At 33.0% G+C, this 20,397-nt stretch overlaps 2 pseudogenes; both read left to right on the top strand.

Annotated features, from left to right (window-relative positions):
- The window catches only part of LOC128183616 (deleted in malignant brain tumors 1 protein-like), a 492,435-nt pseudogene that overhangs the window by 9,714 nt on the left and 462,324 nt on the right, over positions 1-20,397 (top strand).
- Positions 9,394-10,564, top strand: LOC128183446 (P2X purinoceptor 7-like; annotated as a pseudogene).

Here is a 20,397-nt window from a genome sequence, read left to right as displayed (position 1 = left end):
TTTTATACGCTCTTAGTTAGGGATATGAAACATGGATTTAACAGCAGTACTCACATGTTTAAGCTCACCTGAGCTAAAAGCTCGGGGGAGCTTTTCTGATCGCATTTTGTCTGTCGTCTGCCTGTCTGTCTGTCCGTAAACTTTTCACATTTTCAACATCTTTTCAAGACATACTGGGCCAATTCCAATCAAACTTGGCACTAATTATTCTTTCGGCACTGGGGATTCAAGGTTGTGAAAATGATGGGCTACACCCTTTTTTTAAGGGATAATTAAAAATGAATTAAACATTTGAAATTTTCAAAAATCTTCTTCTCAAGAACCATACAGTCAGGAAAGCTGAAACTTGTGTCGAAGCATCCCCAGGAAGTGTAGATTCAAAGTTGTGTAAATCATGACCCCAGGGGAAGGGTTGGGCCACAATGGGGAACGAAGCTTTACATAGGAATATATAGAGTAATTCTTTAAAAATCTACTTCTCAGAAACTAAACAGCCAGATAATTCTTTGTACTTGTTAAGACTTTGGCTCTAGGACAATTTTTCGGCCTCACGAGAAGGTTCAGAGTTTGATGTAGCTTTATATCCCATATATATATTGATGTTAAAGGGTACCTGCAGCCCAGCCGATGTGAAACATATGTTAAAGAGTTTATTTACCAAAATTTAATGCAAAAAACCGCATCGAAATCGGTGCAAAAATAACGGAGTTACGCCTCTTCAAAGTGGCTATTTTTACCTGCTTTGGGAAATCTAATCAAGAGAAAACAGAATTAGGCGATAACGAGGCTTCAGCGGAAGTGACGGCACGAGGTCAACAGGAGGGAAATTTCCTTTCAAAGCTATACAAATTAAATTCGATTTTTCAGCCAAAATGATTGATAAAGGTCTGATGTTTTGACTTATCTTGTTATTTTAAGTATTGTAGATCTAGAAATTTGTATCCGTTATTATTCTATTACAATCAGATTTCTTTTAAAAGGATTTTAAAATTTGTTATTCTCGTCGCCTTTTTACCGATGAATACGATATCTTAAAACGCTTACATAGGCAAATTCATGTTCATTACTCATTTTTTGATTACATAATATCCTTTCACACACAAGTGATCCGAGACAATGACACAGGTAAACAGGTAAACTAACGAAGCCACTGCTCCAGACACACGTGTATCTGGGGTATGTATACACAAGGTACACGAGTCTGGTGAACGAAGAGAGGGTTTCACACCTCTAGGCGGGTAAATTGATTTGTGTATAATTAGCTACTCAATTGTTAAAAGATAAAACAGAGAAATAAATTAGACTGTGTAAAATCAAGCATTCGTCAGCTAAAACATGTGTATATATAGTGCGTCCATCAGTGATCAAAGAATCATGCATGATACTATTAAATAGTAAAACTAATGTTCGAAGTAAATGCCTTTATTGTTACTTATCTAATCACTTAATAATGACTAAATTTATAATTCAGCAATTGAAACCTTTTTTATGTGAACAAGTTATTATTTCGGAAGTAATTACGTTGTTCTTTATAATTTCTTATTTAATAAAGTACAACGTTCTTTCGAGCGCTATGGTCAGCAATTAAACGCTTTATAACTCCGTAATACTGACAACGAATCATTATGAAATCTGAATAAACTGGAACATTTTGACAAAGGATGTAAATAAATGTAAAATTAAATTCCATTATCGTATTTTTAAAAGAATACGAGACAGACTTAATCATGCAGCCATCTTGGACTTTCGCCTTGATCAGTTTATAATCCCGTGTTTGTTTGTTAAAGAATGCATACTATTTTGATTGTTATTGGTCCGATATCAATATTATTGAATAATCGGGCGACATCATTTGTAATTTTATGCCTTATACGAGGAATAGACCCCGAGTTACCTTTTACGAAATATCATTATGTATTATCAATATTATTAATCAGTTAATAATGTCACTGAGAAATCATTCGAAAGAATGACAATATTAACAAAATATGTTTCTTATAACAATAATGCTTTGATTAATTGTCATTTTGCTACATATGGTATGCATTTATATGTAAAATGTGTTACACATTTGACGAAACTCATGAAGCAAACAATTGTCCGAATTCGGCATTTTTGTTCGATAAAATACGGGTTAAACTCAACCAACAGTATAATTAGTCATCCAGGGTTGTTAAGGAAATAAAACAACAGAAAAAAATGTTCATATATCGATAAAACAATGCAAGAAAACGAACAGTTTTCATACGATATTCCTGTTTCTCATACAGCGGCGTTGACCCCGTGACGTCACAGTTCATCTCGCGCCAAATCGGCTTGATTCAAAACTCGTTCAGGTGTGAAATCGGGTTTTCCCCAAATATCTCGAAAACTACTTATGCGATCGCTGTAAAATTTTCAGGATGATGTTTTTACACATAGATCTCCATTATATCAAAAATTGACCGGCACTGCAGGTACCCTTTAATTTGTATGAAGTGTTTGTTTATAATCGGTTTAAAGCCTTTTTATACGCTCTTAGTTAGGAATATGAAACATGCATTGAAAAACAGTGCTCACATGTATTTACTCACCTGAGCTGAAAGCTCAAGTGAGCTTTTCTGATCGCATTTTGTCTGTCATCCGTCTGTCTGTCTGTCTGTCTGTTTGTCTGTCTGTCTGTCTGTCTGTCCGTCTCTCCGGAAACTTTTCACATTTTCAACATCTTCTTAAGACATACTGGGCCGATTTCAACTAAACTTTGCACAAATCATTCTTCGGCACAGGGGATTCAAAGCTGTAAAAATGAAGTACCACACCCTTTTAAAAGGGAAAAAATTAAAAAATTAATGTAAAATTTTGAGAAGTTTTCAGAAATCTTCTTCTCAAGAACCATATAGTCAGGAAAGCTGAAACATCTGTAGAAGCATTCATAGGTAGCGTAGATTCAAAGTGTGTAAATCATAACCCCGGAGGGGTAGGGTTGGGCCACAATGGGGGGTTGAAGGTTTACAAAGGAATATATAGAGTAAATCGTTAAAAATCTTCTTCTCAGAAATTAATTAGCCAGATAATTCTTTATACTCGTTAAGACATTGGCTCTAGGACAATTCTACGGCCTCACAAGAAGGTTCAGAGTTCGATGAAGCTTTATGTCCCATATATAAACAATTGTTAAGGATCGTTTTGAGAACTGCAATATTCAACATGTGATATGACTATAAAATCATCGTGTTAGAAAAGGAACTAATGATTATAAACATAAAAATATCCAGGGTGAAAATGGATGTTATTTATGCAGGACATAGATGTATTCTTGTACATTGTCCAGATAGTTTATATTATCACTCCATTCAGCTGACTTTATCTTACCTATTGTTCCTCTGTGAGCTATGTGGCCCATGAGCCTCTTGTTTAGTTCTCTTTTGTGACTAAAAATATTGTGCCAAACATTTGCAGAAATTTAACCGAGTAAATATGATTTAAAGATTTTTTGTTCATAAATGTATATCAAATTAATTATGAAAGTTGGAATGTTTCATTTAATCTTACACAAATACATAAACTCAAAACAAGTGATGGCATCTACGTTTGTGCTGGTAGCTCATAGGAGGCTTAATGTATTCAAAGGAATTTGAACGTCACAGATTTCTAATGCAAATTTAATGGGAATATAATATAAATGTAAATAAGTGTGTAACCTGTTATGATATTTTTGTCATATTGTAATTTTTCAAAATGTTATCAATTCATTTTGTTTAAATACACTTTTACTCACAATATTGAACAATAACAATTAGAATAAAAAAATGTATAAGATTTAAGCAAATGGACTGCATTATGGTTTATTCTTGAGAATCATTGAATGTTTTTAAATGCACATTATCTCAAACCACTACTAAAATTTAAAAATATTTTGTCGCCATAATTTTTTAGTAATTTTGGAAATGTAATTATTTTTAGACACTATAATTCGACTTGTGGGTGGTGATACTGAATCTGAAGGTCGTTTAGAAGTGTACAAATTTGGAAAATGGGGAACAGTGTGTGATTATTCACCCAATGATAAACTGGCTCCTGTTGTGTGTCGATCATTAGGGTTTCCTTGGTAATATTGACAGATAGAATTTTTTTTACGTAAAAACATTTATTTTAAGATTCAAAATGAATTAAAATAATGTTTTTCTGTTGATTTTTTTTTTTTTTTTGCTTTTAATCATTTAACAACGTACATGTATTACAACTAGGCAAGAGTTAAAAAAATCTAAGTTTCAATCATTAATTTTAATACCCTTTTTGTTCTAAATGGAAATTAACTTTAAGAGCTTAAATAGTAATGATATTGTTAAGGGTATAAAACATTTAGGAATAAATCGGAAGTGTATGCAAATGCTGGTTATGGTCCGGGATCAGGTCCAATTTGGCTGAACAATGTTAACTGTGAGGGATCGGAGACAAGCATTGATGAATGTCAGCACGGAGTGTGGGGAAGCCATAACTGTAATCACATGAAGGATGTATCCATCAACTGTAGTCCTAATGGTGAGATATATAGTGTTATTATTGTTTGACGTGAAATGAAATACAAGGGTAACGTGCTTAAGGTCCTTAAGGTTTGAAATTATGGACATACTGAATAATATTTTATGGATTGTTTTGAAATATACAAAATTAGCTTGATATGATTAATGAAAATAATATTGGTATTTTTGAAATATGATAATATTTGTTTAAAAAATTTTACAAATTAAAACCACATAGTTCGAATAAAACACTATTTATTATTTCGTTTCTTGCACTTAAAATGATATCTTAAGATGTCAAAACATTGTTAACGTTTGTTTATTTCACATATCCGAACATACATGAATCATAAACTGATGAAAATGATCTAAAATGGAATTTGGTTTACTATATATTATTATTTGATTTTTTCAATGACGCCAGTAAAAATTGATGATATCCATTGTGTATAAAATAAGTTTTAAGTCCAATGTATTCAACCTGAGTAGTCATGCACACAGAGGTATATTATGCCAAGATAGAATGGTAATTAGATGCGTTTATTTTATCATTAACTTCTTTTATATGGATGATGTCGGTTGTATAACACACCACGGCGGTACAGACAAATTGAAAACGCGGTATTTTAATTTTTTGCTCCGCTTTGGTGTGTGATAGGACCGACAACATCCAAAAATAAACATTCAATGATTATTTTCATATTCATATTCATTTTGATGTTAATTTGTATGAAGTATCTTTATATAATCGGTTTAAAGCCTTATATTTACACTTTTACTGTGTTTTTCTATTACATTCCGTGATGTTTAAATGCCTCTAAATGCGACACCTATTCACTGCTTATGAATTTACGAGTAATTTACGTAGGTAGTTCTCAAACAGTGATTTCTATGTAATCGGTTAAAAACTGCATTTCATGAAAGTTGTCAAAACACCATGTTTTACATGTATAATTATTCAAAAAAACAAAAAGTTGACTTTATTGTTAAAATCAACATTTCAAGAGTTATTTATCATGGATTATATTTTCATGCTCGTCGATCTCATCTCAACAGTCTATGTGAAAATCAGTTTAACCGCTTTTACAAAACAACTGTTCTTGCTGTTACTTATTCACTCTCTCCGTGATCTGCACTTTATATCAATTTATTTAAGTAAACAATTGATTTCTTCAGTAAGGGAATGTAAATATAAGCATTACATGATTTATTTTTGACGTCGTCGTGTCAATAACTGCCGTCAGGTGAGCAGACAAATTATCATAACGCGCTAACGCGCGTTATTCAATTTGTTTGCTCACCCGACGACAGTTATTGACACAACGACATCAAAAATAAATCATTCAATGCTATATTATACGCTCTTAGTTAGGGATATGTTACATGCATTCTATAGCAGTGCTCACATGCTTTTCATTTCGCTTTCGTGACTAAAATATGGTGCCAACTATTTGTAGAAATTTAACTGAGTAATTATGACTTAAAGATTTTTGGATCATAAATGCATATCAAAGTAGTTATGAAAGTTGGAACGTTTCATTTAATCTTACACAAATATATGAACTCAAAACGCGTGGTGATATCTACGGTTGTGCTGATAACTCATAAAAGGGCTTAGTGTGTTCACAGGAATTTGAACGTCACAGATTTCCAATGCAAATATAATGGGATTATACTTTAAATGTATATACGTGTGTAACCTGTTATGATATTTTTGTCATATTGTAACTTTTCAAAATGTTATCAATTTATTTTGTTTTAATTCAATGTTATTCACAATATTGAAAGGTTACAATTAAAATAAAAAATGTGTAAGATTTAAGCAAATGGATTGCATAATGGTTTATCCTTGAGAATCATTGATTGATTTTAAATGCATAACATTATTTTTAAATGCACATGTTTTCAAACCACTTCTAAAATTTAAAAGAATATTTTGTCACCATAGTTTTCTAGTAAATCTTGAAATGTAATTTTACTTTTAGACACTATAATTCGACTTGTGGGTGGTGATACTGAATCTGAAGGTCGTTTAGAAGTGTACAAATTGGGAAAATGGGGAACAGTGTGTGATTATTCACCAAATAAAAAACTGGCTGCTGTTGTGTGTCGATCATTAGGGTTTCCTTGGTAAAGTTGACAGATAAAAATTTATTATGTAAAAACATTTATTATATGATTCAAAATGAATTAAAGTAATGTTGTTTTTTTTTTGCTTTTAATCATTTAACAACGTATCACAACTAGGCAAGAGTTAAAAAAATCTAAGTTTTAATCATCAATTTGAATACCCTTTTTGTTCTAAATGAAAATTAATTTTACGAACGTAAACAGAAATGATATTGTTATGGTTATTAAATATTCAGGATTACATTAGAGGTGTATACAAATGATGTTTATGGTCCGGGATCAGGTCCTATATGGCTGGACCGTGTTAACTGTGAGGGATCTGAGACAAGCATTGATGAATGTTGGCACAGAGTGTGGGGAAGCGATAACTGTTATAACAAGAACGATGTATCCATCAACTGTAGTCCTAATGGTGAGATATATAGTGTTATTATTGTTTGTCATGAAATAGAACAAAAAAGGTAATGTGCTTAAGGCCCTGAAGATTTGAAATTATGGACATATTGAATAATATTTTATGGATTGTTTTAAAATATACAAAATAACCTTGAAATGATTAATGAAAATAACTTTGGTGTTTATTAAATATGATAATATTTGCGTTTAAAATACAGTACAAATAAAACCCACATGGTTCGAATAAAACGTTATATATGATTTTGTTACTTGCATTTAGAATGATATCTTAAGATGTCAAAAAATTGTAAACATTTATTTATTTCACATTACCGGACAAACATGAATTATAAGCTGATGAAAATGATCTAAAATGGAATTTGGTTTACTATTTATTATTGTTTGATATTTTTCTATGACGCCAGTAGAAATTGATGGTAACCATTGTGTATAAAATAAAATTCTAGGCCAATGTATTCAACATGAGTCGACACGCACACAGATGTATATCATGCCAAGATACAAAGTTAATTTTGTGCGTTTATTTTAGCATTAAATGCTTATATTTAGATGTTGTCACTTCTCTACCACACCACGGCGGTACAGACAAATTGAAAACAGCGGTATGTTGATTTGTGTTCACCGCTTTGGTGTGTTTTAGGACTGAGGAGATCCAAAAATAAACATTCAATGATTAGTTTCATATTCGTTTTGATGTTAATTTGTATGAAGTGTTTTTATATAATCGGTTTAAAGCCTTTTTATACGTACTTAGTTAGGGATATGAAACATGCATTTTACAGCAGTGATCACATGTTTTAGCTCACCTGAGCTGAAAGCTCAAGTGAGCTTTTCTGATCACATTTTCTCGGTCGTCCGTTTGTACGTCTGTCTGTCTGTCCGTCTCTCCGTAAACTTTTTACATTTTCAACATCTTCTCAAGACATACTGGGCCAATTTCAACTAAACCTGGCACAAATCACCCTTTAGCACAGGGCTTTCAATGTTGTCAAAATGAAATGCCACACCCTTTTTCAAGGGGAGATAATTAGATATTAATGAAACATTTTGAGAAATACTCAGAAATCTTTTTTTCTCTAGAAACATATACACAGGGGATTTCGCCACATATCATTCTCGTCCCAAAATGATATGATTCTTATATAATTGCGCTGATATGAGATGATAAAAAAAGGGCATCATATGAGAATCATATCATCGGTATCATATGAGAATCATATAATTCTGATATGAGAATTATATGATAAGGGCATCATATCAAAATTATATGATCGCTTATATAATGATTATATAATTCTTATATGACAATCATGTAATTTTAACATGATATGAGAATCATATGAATATAATATGTGTGCAAACTATGGCTTTGCAATGCAAAATATGCCCCATATTTGACACAAGTTAAACCTCAGTAGTAAATAAAATACATAGAATGTATGCTATCCACTTATTTCACATGCAAATACATGTAAAATAAATGCCTCTAAATGTTTTCAGTCTTTAAAATCATTTGTTGATACTCCTGAACTTGCTGTTCCAACCTCCCATCAAATGGTCTTGAGAAATTTCATTGGTTTTCCTTTCCAAGCCACTTGAGTTTATCTAAAATTAGAGCTAGAGAAAAAAAACACGACAATTCTCAGAATTAAAATGAATTTAATTCCTGCAAATGATAACATTTAGATATTTCCATTCTTCTTGTTCTTTGGTGCTTCATTAGTTTTCTGAAAAAGAAACATATTTTTACACTTAGAAATTAAGATATCAGTTTTTTTGATTTGTAAATAAGCACAATGATATATACACATATAGCTCCTGTATGCGACGATATGTCAATGTTATTCACCAGATTTGGTGACAATTTGTTGCAAATAAAACACGAATTTCATTTTCTATCCTCTTACACATTTATTTCCTATTTGATAATGATTGCTAAATCATTACATTTGCAAGCTTGGAGAGAGAGAGAAAGAGAGAGAGAGAGAGAGAGAGAGAGAGAGATATTAAATGTCCAATATCAGTATCAACTTGACAAAGTAAAGTATTACCCTAAATTCATTTAGCCCTTCAAGTTTTTCCATCCACTTCTCCCTTTCTGACCAAAGCATAGGACAAGTTTGGATTTTATCCTGAAATGATAATGCAACTTCACTATAGCCATGCTTAAAGGATTTTTATCACGTTTTCAAAAAAGTTGAGAATCAAACAAAAATACCTTCTAGTAACACATAAATATTGATATAGCATAAAATAAGCAGCACAAACGGCCGCAATTGTCTGTTAAAAGGGTCCTAAATTTGAGCTCTCGCAGTTAAAATTTCCGCTAATGAGATAGGGGTCACGTGGTACTGTGTGACGTCATAAGTGTCAATTCTTGAAAAGCTCATCGTAGTGTTTACATAGATCGAGATAACTTTGACAGAAATAAAACAAATCCCAAAAATGGATGACAGCAATTATGACTTGGAGGATATTCCGTTGGTAATGGACTTACGACCTTACATGTTCGAACCTCCAGCAGAGTGTGTAAATCAAGAAAATTCTCCGCAAAGTAGCGAAGAAAGCGAGTCTGACACCGAGGACAACCCAGGTCATCGACGGAACGGAACGATTTGGTAAGTTAATCTTCGTTATTGGTGCTTATTATTATTTTAAAACTTACAACAAGAACTCATTATCCGTTATTCCAGCATAAATTTAAATAGTTATAACTTTCATTACGCATACTGATACAGTTTTATAGAAGTACTTGCGGGCTCTGTAATCTGGTAATCAGCTGATAATGGCGCCGTAGAAAGTTACGAAGTCTTTCTCGCTAAAAAAAAAAAACTTACCTGGCCTTAATAAATTATATTTGCCTTAAGAATAACACATTTAATAATAGAGATATTCAAATAAATGTATATATGTTTACAACTTTACACAGGTGCGAGTATGGATCATGCGAGGTGATGCCCACTGAAGCAGAGTGCATTTGTTGCTCAGAGATACCAGTCATTGACCACATCAGAGACTACTTCGGTATAGAGTGCATCACTCAGCACCAGCCATTTATAGACAACTGCTTGAACATTCGAGTTTTAGAGGTCAGCCTTTATGACTATATCCAGTCTGATGGGCCCATTGATGACAATTAACCAATTAATGAGTAAGTATTCTCACACCTATTCATGCTTACGAAAGAGAGAAATATATTGTGCATTTCATTGAAACCAAACTTTATTCAAAATAATGTATATTCAGTCAACAGAAAAATCTGTTTGTTTATTGTAGTTATTAAAATAAATTAAGTATATACATTTTAACAACCAAAAAAATACATATACCAATAACAATAAAATTCTACTATCAGAGTCTACAGATATGTTGCATACAGGAGGTTTGTCTTATGGGTTTGGCAGCGACTAGGCAAGGGGAATCGAAAAATCCTTCCAGCATGTGTAGTTTCCAAGATAAGTGACATCTTCCCGTCGGAGCAGTATACAGGTTTCAAGTATCCACGCCCTATTTAGAACACTCAATGACTGAACCTGGAACGACGCGTAGCTATCAGAGCTTCTTTTACAAAGCCCTCAAATCCTAACGTCAGTGCTGGTGGTCAATATCCAAGGGACACGTGAGCGTCATCATTGGACTGAGTGTATGAGGGATGCTGTCTTCGTCGCTCGCATAGATTTATCCGGAGGATATCTACATAGTCTGTGAAAAAAAAATTGATCATGTAGTTTTAATCACATCAACAATGAAATTTGTTAATTATCAAACTGTGATGTAGTGCGTTATAAATATGTGTTGAGCGGAATAACAAATTAATTAAAAAAAATTTGTTTGTTCTGTTTTAAACTGACACATACAACATTATAAGTAAAGAATTTATAAGTCAATACGACAGGCAAATAAGAACATACCAAATGTAACTGCTGTTTTGCTGGGCTTTACAACAGCTTGGGTCCCTTTTTTCCCCTTTGGATAGCTGATCTGCCAACGTGCTACCCCATCTTTGGTTGTGGCCTGGTGACGTTGTCAATTTTCATTAAAATGAAGTGCAGAGACACATAGTCTGTAAATAAATGGAAAAAAAATTGGTAAACTTGTACAGTAACTCTCTAATTCACAAGTGAGAATATTTAAATTAAATATTTTTTTACGAAAAATATTCTCAGATGATTTTTGAACTGATGATCATTGAAACATACCTTGCCATCATAGCTGGGTAGAAAAAGTGGGTGTTTTTTGGTGCAAAGGAATTCACGACGCTATGATACATTTCTAACCCATATGTCTGATGGAGGGGAGACAGCTTGCCTACATCTCTTGTCAAGTATCTGCTCTCCACAACTTCCCTGAAGAGTTTGTGAGCTCTTGATCCTGTTAATTTATATATTCAGATGTAAGATGTCATGGAATTGCCTTTTAGGGTGGTTACTTTTATTAAAAATAGTCAGTATATGTAAGTTCAAATTGTAAGACTCTTATTTATTTACCAAAAAAACATACCCTCTTTCAGCCACAACCTCTCCTCATTGAGCAGTTCATGTTCACAATGTTCATGCTGATTTGAAACATGCTGGACAAGGGAGGACCATTTTTGCACCTTTAGTTCACTGTCCCCACCACAGGATGCAGCTACCCAGTAACAGTGGTTCACTGAGGACTTGATCCAGGGCCTAATGTTGCCGCAATATCTCTTCTTTGATGCTGTCTCCAGTTTCTTAGAAATTCCTAAATAAAATTATTAGTTTCTTTAAATAACATTATGACACTCTCAGGGTACCTATTGCATATTCATTTGTGTTTAAAAACTATTCTTTTCATTTTACTACAATTCATAATATGCACATGAGCTTTGTCTGTTAAAATAATTACTAAATACTCGAATATGTCAAAACTCCAAATTAATGAATATCATCAAAATTTACCTTTAGCCACATGCCACACATCGAAGAAGTGGTTCTTGTCTTGGTGATCCTCTCGCATGTATTTCTTTATCATACCATGTCGTTCGGTGACAAGATTTTCAATATGTAGACCTGCGTCTTCTAGGTGTTTCAGCCCTCTCTTTAACCCCTCCAACTCCATGTGTGTTGACCCTGGTACTTCATTACTCTATTAAGTACAAACTCATAAATAAACGTGCACTAATTAATTTAAGATATATAAACTTAAATTTAATACATTTCTATGATGCATATACAATGTAAATGTATTAAGTGTATGTATCAGAGAAGACATATTTTAATTATGGTGTGAAATTCTATATCTATATAAGATGATCAAAATGATAGTCATTTTAATTACCTGCACGAACTGAAAATCCAGAATTTTTCCACTGCTCAATTCCATCAACGTGTAGGAGCCAAATTTCGCTGAGAATCCAGGAGAATTACACCGTGCGTCTCCACCAAGGGTCAAAGATCTTCCCTGGTACTCCGCAATAAGGGTCTGTTGATGGAAGTCCCATGTGAAAATGGAGGCAGGTACAACATAAGATGCCTGCAGTCTGCTGAATGTGGACATGGACATCATCTGCAGGTTCAGATGTCGAAAGAGTCTGAGGCTTTTTTGAGGCATTCGCTCCACTAAACACAATAGCACCGGCAACCAACAAATTTGCCCATGGCATTCCATGATGGCATCTTTGGCTTTCCCAAGTACTGGAGTGTCCATTAGGGCACACAGAGGATGTTGAAATCATGGTTCCACGAACACCATTCACTACTGTGTGACATGCACTACCACAAACTCTATAGTTTTGCAAAAGTTTGGCTAACTGTACCTCAGACACTAAAAACTGTCTCTCCTCTTCCGGTGTTATATCAGTGCTCAGCTGGAATTCTTCATCCTCTTCATCACTGCTATCACTCTCTGGATATTCACTATCTAGGTCAAAGTCAGGGTCCTCATCACTACCCTCAATGTCACCACCCTCAATGTCACTATCATCATCATTGTCCTCCACATTCTCAACTGCATGCTGCTGAAGGACAGGGGTCAGACCAGCAGCTACTCTAAGTGGAATGTTGTCAGTCAGGCTTGAGCACTGAGTACTTGTGGACACCATGTTTTTCTTATCCAATGACACTTGGATCCGCCTTGTCCTCTGTGGAACTTGAAGTGTGGCCTGGCATTTTTTTGATTGGGTCTCTGGTATTGCAGTGGGTTCAATGGGATGCTCATCATTGGGATCCCCTGGTTCAATTAGGTCAATGGAGTGATCAGGTAAGGTGTTGTTTTCTGAAGGCCGAGGCTCCAATTCTTGAAAAGCTTGACGAAAAATCTGAAGAAAAAAAATTCTAAATTTTCAGTATAAAGAGTTTCACAACTTATTTAGCACAGCCAATTGCATCGTCTCAAGCCACGGGTTTTTTGTCCATTCTATTTCCACAGGGAATGGAATGGACACAAAACCCTTGGCTTGAGACGATGAGCCACTTGACGTTAAACCTTTTTTTATTTTTTATAATAAAATAAATTATGTACTTAAACATTATGGTAGCCTATAGTAAAAAGAATTATTATAACATCAGGCGCCTGTGTAATTAGATATACTATGTAATTTATAGATATACGGACTTTGAGTGTGAAATACTGTACTTTATTTTGTGAACAAAAAGTGGGTATCTTTATTTATAAAGTGGTCTGGTTATTTTGAGTTGAAATGAGAATAAACATAATATTTTTCGTATATATAATAATAATAATAATAGTAAAAAGGATTACATACCTCAGCTTTCTGGCGTTTTGCGTAGGCCCCTCTAGGTTTGGCAGGCAGAACCAATTGCACAGCGCCATTATTCTCTTTGGCGTGAATGGGGAAGGGAACGTCTGGCACTGCATCTACTTTCAACCGAGTCCTTGCCCCTTCGTAGCCTAACCTCTCTAAATGGGCTGGGTCCCTCTGAAGTTGATTCTTCGTAAAATGGTCAGAGCACAAACGATGGTTTGTAGTAGGGACGAAGCTCTAACGTTTACAAAAAATCGTCCATATTTTCCTCCGACGAGCATCTTTCGGAAAGTTGAAAAAAATCTTTCCACAGCCTTTCGTATGCACGTTTGTACATCCATAGGCCGCACAATACACCATAATGATGGTCAATCATCCACTTTTCACCAATCTGAACTGATAACGGCTAATCGCTGAGATAATCACCTCTTATGCAAACACAACAAGTGTTTTCTCACCTTCTCGCTTGAACTGAATTGACACCTATTACGTCACAGCAATGGCGCGAACAGTGGCCGGTTTTAAAATATGCATATTGCGAGATTTGAACTTTGACAAGCTGAAACTTCCAAACTTTTATTTTTTTTTAATTATAAAATGTTTGAGGAATGACGGTTTTAGAACTCAAACTTTAATATATCAAAAAATTGGAAACGTGATAAAAATCCTTTAAGACAAAGAACATAACAACTTTTAGAATCAAAATTTTAAAAAGCAAAATCATTCATGTGTTGTTAACTATTAAATGAACGTTCATAAAGTTTAATATAATTCTTAGGAATCTGGAAATTATAAATATAAGTATAAACAATTCAATGAAATTTTAAACTAATTTTTAATGATGTCATATATGTATCATACCAGATTCAGTACAGGATACAATCTTTCTATGAACTTGAGGAGAATGCCAGGATCTTGAAATTATAGTCATAGTCTTTAGACTTGTCACTACATCCAGACAAATCTTAGTACTAAGCTTGTGTACTATAATAGCCATTTGCTGAAAAATATAAAACACAAAATAAAATGATGAATATAAACATAGTTTAAATACATACATATTTTTAAAAAAAATACTGACTTTCATACTACAATATTACTGAAGGTTTAGTAGAAATAGATGTCATGGTACTATTTTGAAGATGTGAGCAAATTGTGAATTAAAATGTAATAGAATAACACTTATTTATGTGACTGACTGGTCATTTTCAACAAATACTAGTACTTGTCTTGAGCTAACTTGTTAAAGAAGAAAAAAACCCCAATAAATATATTTACATTATACATAATTGTAAAGTTTACTTATATTATCTGTTTGTAGAGTAAATTAATTTTTTAAATAAAATAAATAACATAAATAATGTTAATGAATAATTATACATAATTTTATGCTCGACATGCAGCATGAGATAATCAGTGAGTCTTTCCATGTTGATCTTCGACAGCTGAGAGGAAGGCCTACTCGTTGCTTCACATCAAGCTTTGCTCTAGATTTCGGCTACTTTCACTTTGATAGTTTTAAGTGTTCAGAATGCGCTTGATCTTCATTAATTGACATATATTTTGAGTTGGCGATTGTTTGACAAAAGTGTTGTACTATCTAAATCAAATTTAATTAGCTTATAGCTGCACAGAGCTGTCTCTGCACTGTGGGAAATAGGCCTATATTTATACACGCAGGTTTGAATTTTAAATCATAAAATTGTTTATTGTTACATTAAATTTTGTAACTTTATTTCCTCACACGTTTACATAAACACTCCGACTCTCTCCAGAGAGGGAATATAGTAGTTTGTATAAATAAAAATGATGAATGATTCCAATCGACGATCTACTCGAATTTTTTTGGGAAAACACAGCAACAGTTCTATAGCATGTGCAGATTAATTCGCAATCTACTGTCAGTTGATTAATTTAATTGCTCGTAAATGAAAAAAGAAATAAGACTGGTAGATCCTTACCTTTTTATCTGAAATCATCCTGCAGTTTCTGATCTCTTCTGCGTTCGTGACGTAAAAATATGACGAATACATGTGAACGACAAAATCGAAGCCGATTCAGATTTCATTCCGGAATTGTTTACACTTGACTTAAGTTGATTATATAATTCGTAAAAAATATATTTTATTCTATATGCCTTTTATCAATAGCGATTTCATTCATTTAACAAATATATAGGAAGTAATTAAGGTGTATACACCTTTTACCTACATTACTTGAAAGCAATAGAAATCCAATCATTGAATATTAAATTCGCTTATAATTTCAAACAAGTTTTCATATCAAACCAATAATAATCATGCCACAATGAATTTGAAGGTATCTAAACCGATTTTCATACATTTTCCTTGGAAATATTTTGATGTAAATCCCAATCATATAATTATGATATGAATCTTATATAATTTTGATATGATTTTATTATGATATAATTCTCATATGAAGTAGTTATCATATAATTCAAATCATATCAGAATCATATGATAGGGATTATATAATTCTTGTATGAATCAATTTTGATATCATTCTTATGTGATTTCGATATGAGTCTTGTATGAATAGAACTTCATATCAGAATCATATGTGGCGAAATTGCCTATGTACTGCCAGGAAAAATGAAACTTGTTTGGAATCTTTCTTAGGTAGTGTAGATGACCTCCTGGGGTAGGGCGGGGACACATTGGGGGTTAGAAGTTTATATAGGAAAATATAGAGTAAATCTTTAGAACTCTTCTTCTCAGATACTAATCAGCCAGGAACACTGAAACTTGTGTGGAAGCATCCTCAGGTAGTGTAAATTCAAAGTTTTGAAAATCATGGCCCCCCCAGAGGTAGGGTTGGGCCACAATGGGGGGGGGGGGGGGGTTACAACGTTCTACATAGGAATATAAAGAAGAAATCTTTAGAAATCTTCTTCTAAAAAAACCAATCTGCTACGCGGGTATGATAAGGCAACTCACAGCGATCAAATTCCTCTAATCAATATGACGTCACAATAAGCAGCATGATGTCATATTTTACTCAGAAACATGTCGATTTTAACTTTATCTCTGGTTTATATTATAAAATTACAGACATAAAATATCACTAGAAACTCTTCTAACTGAATATATCTTCGATTTCTCTCTATTACGTATAATTATCATTGATGACATCACAAGCATGTTTAAAAAAGAAGATCATGTCGGGAGACAAATTATCGGAATGCAGTGTAAACAATGCCGAAATAAGACTTATTTAATACGGATACCTAAGATTTAGATGAGTGTCAGTTCGAATATAATCAGGATAATACAGCCATGGATATTTTGTTTAATCAGCGAGTGTTGTAAGGTAAGGGGATCGACATTTATATGGCTTGACCAGCCTTTCCTCTGTCAGTGTGTACAAAAAATGGCAAAAGTGTAACACTACCCTGGATATTAGGAAAGATGACTTTGGTAAATATCAACGGTATATGACCTAAAATACATGAAAAGTGCTGCTAGAATCCTGTGCTTTGTTGTTTAAAACGAAAAATACGTAGTATTTTCAATGAAATTTTAGAAGTTGAGAGGGTTTCCGATAAATATTTACAATATTTATTTTATGCGATGTACAATAGGATTCTAGCAGTAATACTAATAAACATGAACTAATTTCCAATCGAATTATTGTAGAAAACATACAAATGAACTTCGGGGTAGTGTTACACTTTTTGATTTTTTGTTAAGGTAAAAAAGTGATCTATTTTTAACTGTCACGTGATACCATGGCACGGCAGCTTCAAAGATTGAGTCGATTCCGAAGTAGAAAAATAATACCTTGGTGAACTCTTTCACTTGGTATTAATATCCAGCGCTGTTTTCATAAAAATAAACATTATTTAAATTGATCATAATTTTGACGGTCATTAAACTATGAGTTGCCTTAACCTACCCGCGTAGGAACGCTGAAACTTGTGTGGAAACATCCTAAAGTAGTGTAGATTCAAAGTTGTGAAAACTTTGACCCCCGAAGGTAGGGTAGAGCCACAATGAGGGGGTGGGGGTCAAAATTTATATAGGAAAATATAGAGTAAATCTTTAGAAATCGCCTTCTCAGAAACTAATCATACAGGAAAGCTGAAACTTGTGTGAAAGCATCCTCAGGTAGTGTAGATTCCAAATTATTAAATTCGTGACCCCGGATGGTAGGGTAAGGCCACAATGGGGGTCGAAGTTTTAGAAAGGAATTATAGAGTAAGTCTTTAAAAATAAAATGTTCTTCTCAGAAACAAATCAGCCAGGAAAGCTGAAACTTCTGTAGAAGCATCCTCCAGTAGTGTAGATCAAAGTTGTGAAAATCATGACCCCTGGGGGAGGGTGGGGCACAATGGAGGGTCGAAGTTTTGCATAGAAATACATAGAGTTAATCTTTAAAAATCTTCCTCTCAGAAACTAATCAGCCAGATGATGTTTTATACTTGTTAAGACTTTGCCTCCAGGACAATTTTTCGGCCTCAAAGGAAGGTTCAGAGTTTGATGTAGCTTTATACCCATACATAAACAATTGTTAAGAATCTTTTTGAGAACTGCAATACCCAAAATGTGATATGACTATAAAATCGTCGTGTTAGAAAAGGGACTAGTAATTATAAACATAAGAATATCCAGGGGGAAAATGGATTTTATTTATACAGGATATACATGTATTCTTGTACATTGTCCAGATAGTTTGTATGATCACTCCTTTAAGCTGATTTTATCATACCGATTGTTCCTCTGTGAGCGATGTGGCCCATGGGCTTTTTGTTTAGTTTGCTTTCGTGGCTAAAAATAAAGTGCCAAAAACTTGTAGAAATTCAACCGAGTAAATATAATTTAAACATTTTTTGTTCATAAAAGTATATCAAATTAATTATGAAAGTTTGAAAGTTTCATTTAATCTTACAAAAATATATAAATACGCGTGATGACATTTTCATTTGTGCTGGTAGCTCATAAAAAGGTTTAGTGTGTTCACAGGAATTTGAACGTTACAGATTTCCAATGCAGATATAATGGGAATATACTATAAATGTAAATACGTGTGTAACCTGTTATGATATTTTTGTCATATTGGAACTTTTCAAAATGTAATCAATTTATTTTGTTTTAATTCAATGTTATTCACAATATTGTAAGATTACAAGAAGAATAAAAATGTGTAAGATTTAAGCAAATGAATTATGGTTTATTCTTAAGAATCTGGAAATGTTATTTTTTTTATTTTAGACACTATAATTCGACTAGTGGGTGGTGATACTGAATCTGAAGGTCGTTTAGAAGTGTACAAATTTGGAAAATGGGGAACAGTGTGTGATTATTCACCCAATGATAAACTGGCTGCTGTTGTGTGTCGATCATTAGGATTTCCTTGGTAATGTTGACAGATAGAAAATAATGTAAAAAACATTTATTTTATGATTCCAAATAAATAAATTAAAATAATGTTTTTTTCATTTGCTTTTAATTATTTAACAACGTATCAAAACTAGAAAAGAGTTAAACAAATCTAAATTTCAATCATCAATTTGAATGCCCTTTTTGTTCCAAATGGAAATTAACTTTAAGAACTTAAACAGTAATGATGTTGTTATGGTAATCACCAATTCAGGAATACATCAGAATTGTATGGAAATGCTGTTTATGGTCCAGGATCAGGTCCTATATGGCTGGACAATGTTAACTGTGAGGGATCTGAGATAAGTATAGATGAATGTCAGCACGGAGAGTGGGGAGCCCATAACTGTGATCACTGGAAGGATGTGTCAATCAACTGCAGTCCTAATGGTGAGATAATTATTTTGCTGTCTTATTTACCTAAAAAAAGATATGAAATATCATACTAATGGACATTTTTAATAATATGTGTTGGTATGTTTTGATATAAATTATAAAAATAACTTTGTGGTTTTTGATGTATATCCTTTGCAGTAGCGTTCATATGAGTAAAACTTTAGTTATTAAACACTTAGGAACTCTACTTTTATTAAGTATCCCGTAGCCATATTACAATTTGTTATTTAAAAACGAAATTAAATGAAGCAAAACGATTAAAAAAATCTGCGGTTTGTTTAGTTTTTTTTGTTATTTCATTTGAAAAGATATTTTTAGATGTCAAAGAACTGTACATGTGTACTACCTGATGTATATGAGGTAACCCACAATACACATGTAAATTGAGGACCATTTTAATGCATTATCCGTCATTCGTACTAGGCTGCAATATGTGATTTAGTTGCTCTATTTGAAATTAATAGCCCAATCGGGCCGTTTTTTAAATACATTTTTTGAAATATTTGTCAAAAACTTGCTGCAATCTTTGAGTATTATCATGTTCATTTTTTTTATAATTAATTATTGGGTACTATGAAGCCATTAAAAGGAAAACTTTCCTCATTTTTGTAAACAAATGTATTTTTTTTTTTGTATTTTTTGTTAGAAACCGGGCACATGCTTTTTGCTGCGAATTAAATATATCTTTTTAGAGATCTGCTTTGAATTTGTATTTCGTTTTATGGATTTTTGAGATAGTTGACTGTTTGTTATTGTAATTTTTTTTCATTAGAGCTAAAAATTTGGTATAAATAATCAACAATACAATTATTTATAACTACAT

Source organism: Crassostrea angulata, chromosome 5 (genome assembly GCF_025612915.1).
Source record: "Crassostrea angulata isolate pt1a10 chromosome 5, ASM2561291v2, whole genome shotgun sequence".
Lineage (NCBI taxonomy): Eukaryota > Metazoa > Mollusca > Bivalvia > Ostreida > Ostreidae > Magallana > Magallana angulata.
Note: the sequence above shows the minus strand (reverse complement) of the source record. Positions and strands in the feature narration are given on the sequence as shown.